The following is a 6,000-nucleotide window of genomic DNA, read 5'->3' on the forward strand; positions in this document are numbered from 1 at the left end:
TATCTCTAAATACAACATTGAACTTTGACAAATGAGTTGGATTCGAGTCCTAACTCCGCTTATTATCTCGTTTAATTCTAAAAAAATTTTCGTGAGATTATTTGATATGGATTAATTATGTTCTTAAGTGTGTATATTTTGTAATGTGATTGAAAGTATTTATCATTGTTGAAATCACTTGAAATAGTCTGAGTTGATTTGGCAATATAATGTGATATCACGCATTTGGATCTAGCGATCAAATCGAGTGTGGGATGTCACATTTAGTGCTAATTTAACACAACCATGCATGTCACGAGTTGAGACTGCAATTATTGAATCTAAGATCACAATAAAGCCAAATCCTAACACCATTGCTTTGCAACAATCAAGAGGACATGGATTCGACCATATTGTGCAATTTTCCTCCGATTTAAGAGTTTAGAGATTAATGAATAGAAGTAAACATTATATATATATATATATATATAAAGGGAGGGATAGTTCCACTCCCTTTTGTATCTATTTTGTAATATTAATATTTTAACGATCCAACTGTTGAATTTATCGATTAATTGTAATTGTTATGCATGTAGATTTTCGAACCGATCCGATATCTCTATTATATCGATCTAAAATACTATATATATATATTAATATTTATTAAATGGCTGAAACTATTTTACATAAAGCAAATAGTTAAAATTTTTAATTTATGTCATGCATAGTCTACTTGAATGGAATATGAGATATGAAGGTTGAATTATTAAAATATTAATATTACAAAAATACGAAAAGATGTGGTGTAACTAGATCCCTCCGCTATATTATATATGAAAATCAATTAATAATTAATGAAATAATAAATAACTTATATTATTGATACCTAATTTCGAGTTTTAAATCCTCTACAACCCTTAAAAATTAAAATTTTCTTTATTTTTAAAGAAATAACATGGAATTTTATTTGAACAAAAGAAAAGAAAAGAAAGCACATGTGGACTACATCATTATTGGATGGTAAAAAAAGGAAAAGAATGAAAATTGTTGATACTAGTGTTCAACAAGAAAAAAGACAAGGATGAGATGATAGTGATGACTAGAAGATCGATTCACGTGAGTTAAGCAAGAGGAGTTAGGGAGATAAGGAGAGGAAAATGAGATCCCTTCCATCAAGCAGGGCTTGCTCAACTATTTCCTTAAGATTGTTGAAAGGGAAAAAGATCCCTTCCATCATTGTGCTCTAGGGTATTTATAAGGGGAAGGTTCCCATGCGTGGTGATGCCACGTCACTAACAGTATAGGTGATGGCTTGCTCATGTTGTGGGCCAGATGGCACATCTGTTATGTGTTGCTCGTCGTCAAGCAGGGCTTGCTCAACCATTTCCTTTGCCGAGATAGTATAAGGTCATTAGTCCTCAGTGATCTCCTCTTGTACAAATCAGAGTAAGGTATAACAAAACTAAAAAAGATTAATAAATATTGTTTTATTTAAGATTTTGTTTGATTTTTTTGGTCAAGACTAAATTGTTCTATTAATAATAGAGAAATAAATTAAAATATTTTGTAATAATAGAAGAATCTAATTATTATGTATCTAGTGAAAAGCTCATTTAGGAGAAATTATGGATTCTCTCTACCATATTATTCATTGTCCCTTTTCAATTATTTAATGACATTTCAACAATTATTTCATGTTATTGATATATAATTTTGATAATTTGTTAATATGAATCCCTGAACCCCAAATGTTCAGGTACAAGTTCAACGGTTCAGGGTTCGAGGTTAGAGTTTTGGTTCAAAGTTTAGTGTTTAAGGTTTGAAATTTGAGGTTTAAGGTTTAAAGTTTCAAATTTATGGTTCAAGATTTAGGGTTAAGATTTGAAGTTTAGAGTTCAAGGTTCATGGTTAAAGGGTAAAAAATTACCAAAATTGTGTATCAGTGACATGAAAAAAATTACTAAAATATCATTAAATAATTAGAAAAATAAATATGAATAATATGATAAAAAGGGCCTATAAGTTAATTTATCCATGAAGAAATCCAAAATTTGATAATGACATTTCTTTTAAGATTTATCCAGAAGTACACGTGTTCTGTTATTGCTTACATTTCATGCTTTTTTTTTTATTTTTTTCTTTTTTGACCAAAGTTGATGTTCCTTTATATGATCTTCCTTTGCTCTCAACATTAAATTATTCTCCACGTGTAACTATTCTTTTTCTTAGTTTTAACATGCAAACTAAGATTTCATCCAAAGTAATATCAAATAGTTCAATTTACATGAAGTATATTTTGGTTTAGTTTTGTGGGTGTTATTTAGATTATTGTTATATTCATTCAAATGTATATTATTTATATTGTGATTAAACTTATATTTTACATTTATAATTTCATATTTATTTTAATTTGAATATAATTATATTTAAATTTCAGTACAATTATGCATTATAAATTGATTATGATTATAATTATTCAAATATACTGTAAGTCTGTGATCATGATTGTATTTATATTTTATATTTATAACTTAGGATAAAAATTTCAATATTTGTATGTCTCATAATTAAATATGTTGTAGTTATATATATTTTTTAATATAATACTTAAAACTATTCATAATCTTCTCAACTCATAAATAGGAAGATAATGCACCTTAATACACTCGAACCCATGTCCTCTTACATTAACAATAATACTTATATCAATTAAAGTAAATATTCGATAGACAAATATTTAAAATATTAAAACCCTTAAAATGTGGTAGTCAAAATCAAGGAATTTAAAAACTGTCTTTCAAATAAACTACTTTATTATCCTTGTGAAAGAAATCTTAAATCATATCTTTTGAACAAATTATCTAAACCAATTTTTTTCCTGAATGAAACTTTCTCCAACACAGAATTCTTTTAAAATTTAATAGATGCTAAAGTAACCCGGAAAGAAATCAGGGAAGGAGACAAGGCGAGGAAAGTGGGAGGGGCTATGTCCCATGACCTTTTGACCTTTTAAATTTTCTTTTAAACTCTTTTTTAATTTTTAATTAGTCCCTCAAATCTTTCAAAATTTTAATTTATTCCTTGTATATACAATCTATTTTTTAAAAAAATCGTTTTGCTTAGAAGTTGGTTTATGGTTTTAAAGATTAGTATTTGATACACAATAAAAATTTTAATTTCACAAACAAACTTCAAATAGACTTGTTCATGAGCCGGGTAACTTGTCCAAGCTTGAAGATCTGTATGAATTTGGGATACTTTGGATAAAAATATTTCACTCGAAAAATGGGCTTGTATAAAAAAATCAAACTCGTTTAAAATATGGGTCGAGCTCAAACTTGAACATTCAAGGCTCAAACCTGGTCCGACCATTTTTAAGTTTATAATACTTTATGTTATGTAATTTATAACAACTTAAAAAATAAAGCTATACTAAATATATAATACTACTATAATATAAATATTAAAATAATGTTAAGATGACTATATAAAAATTTCAATGAATAAAAGAGTATAAAATTATTAAATATTATATTAAAAATGAAAATAATATAAGTGAACTTAAAAGAATTTGAATTAATTTTTTGCAAATATAAGTATACTTGAATAAAATTTTAGACCCATATTTAAAACTGAACCGAACTTGAACAAGTATAAAATATATCAATATCATATTTAGCTCGACCCGATTCAACCATGAGCACCTTTAAATTTCGATATGAGTTTCATTTTAAAAAAAGTACTATGTTTTAATTTAATAGAATATAATCTTTTGATAACCAATTAGAGACAAAACTGGGGCTTTGGCTTCCTTAGTTTAATGGAATAATTCCCTTTTAGTGAATTATTTATTCAATTTAGATAATCCCAAAACAATTTTATTTTCTAGTTTTGGCCTCGAACTTTTTAAATTTATCTTGATTATCCAATATAAATTAATTCTTAACTTTGTCCTTGTAATCAAAGAAGGGATATGGTTTCTAAGGATTGAATTTAATGTGTGTTTGATAAACTGAAAAATTAAGTATTAAATTTTTACTGTTAAATTTTATAAATCTGGTAAATTAATAAATATAATTACGGAATATAATTATTTTGTTTGATAAAAATAAATATTTGTTTTAAAAGATTATTATTTTTAATTTTAGTCATCTTAATATAATTTTTATATTTCATTTTTTAAAAACATAATTTATTTTAATTTTTAAAAATAAAATTAATTTAATATTTTAAACATTAAATGATAAGTAGATACCTACCTACTTATATTATTCAACATTTTTTCAAAATTTTATATTATATAAAAATTAAAATAATTATCAATCATATTTAAAATATTAAATATTAAAAATTTTATTTCAATGAAATGAGACAATACAAAAATATTGGCAAAAATACTATAAATAGACCAAAATTGGATTTTTTTTATTCATTGATCAAAATATATAATTTGATATTAATGATGGGAAAGTTCTTAACTTCATAAGTGATATTAAAACACATCAAATTCTTAATTAATATTTAAAAATAAAAGCACATAAATTTTTTTAAACATAAACTTAAAGAAAAGTCTCCACACTTTTTCGAAAAAAGAAAAAAAAGCTCCACAAATAATATGCCATAATAAATGTAAAGCAGAAATGATTTTATGATTTTATCTTTTAGAATATGAACGAATTACCTGAAAAAGATTTGGTCTTTGAAAAAGGTTCATACAAAGTGGAAGCGATGGCTAGCGGTATAAACTTGACCATTTTTCCATGGTGTGTTTTTTCTGAGTCACGTTTAGCACCAGTCTTGAGTCAACTGAGACTCAGACTCCACACTGGAAATAAGCAGGAACCAGCATCAAATTAAAAGGAGTATGAAGTAATGCACGAAGCTCCTCCAACCCCTATTTTATTTTATTTAAGAATTTATTTTTCTTTTTATTACTACTTTTTTAAGAACAAAATATCTAAGAAATGTAGTGTTAGAATTAAGTGACCCAAATTCTTATTTAAATAAAATACGATGGAAAATAAAATAAAAGTAAAATCCATATAGAACTAGACTTCTTTTATTTTATTTTAGAATAAGATTTTTTAAACCTTATTAAACTTCATCTATTTTACATTGATTAGGATAAGGTGTTTCAATCCTACTAGAATATGGCTTTACAAGCCTATAAATAGACATAGTCTATTCCTCTTGTATTGATTAAAATTAAAATTTTCGACATAGTGAATTTTCTTCTCCTCTGCCCCTGGTTTTTTTCCCGAAAGGGTTTCCACGTAAAATTTGTGTATTTTTTATTTTTATTTTTTATTTTATTTTTCTCAAATTGGTATCAGAGCTTCCGGGTTATTCATCTCGATCACGGTAATGGCGTCTTTAAAGTATGAAATTCCGCTGTTGGATCGCAACACCAGATTTGCGTTGTGGCAAATTAAGATGCAAGCAGTTCTTGCACAGATGGATCTGGAGGATGCCCTGCTAGGGATAGATAAGATGCCTTCGACATTAACAGATGAAGAGAAGAAGCGTAAGGATCGAAAGGCGTTAACATAATTACATCTGCATTTGTCCAACGAAATTTTGCAGGATGTGATGAAAGAGAAGACTGTCGCTGCATTATGGAAGAAGCTAGAACAAATATGTATGTCGAAAACTCTAACAAGCAAGTTGCATATGAAGCAATGTCTTTATGCTCATCGTTTGGAGGAAGGTGCGTCTGTACACGAACACTTAACAGTGTTTAAAGAAATTCTCTCAAACTTGGAGGCCATGGAGGTTCAGTATGATAAGGAAGATCTAGGGTTGATTCTACTTTGTTCGTTGCCCCCGTCTTATTCAACCTTTGGAGACACGATTTTATATAGCCGCGAGTCTCTCACAGTTGATGAGGTTTATGATTCTTTAACCTCGTATGATAAGATGAAGCATCTTGTGGTTAAACCCGACTCTCAGGGAGAGGGTCTCATTATTCGTGGGAGACAAGATCGGAATGCTGATGATGATCGTGGTAGGACACAGGAACGG

Source organism: Gossypium arboreum, chromosome 4 (genome assembly GCF_025698485.1).
Source record: "Gossypium arboreum isolate Shixiya-1 chromosome 4, ASM2569848v2, whole genome shotgun sequence".
NCBI classification, from domain to species: domain Eukaryota; kingdom Viridiplantae; phylum Streptophyta; class Magnoliopsida; order Malvales; family Malvaceae; genus Gossypium; species Gossypium arboreum.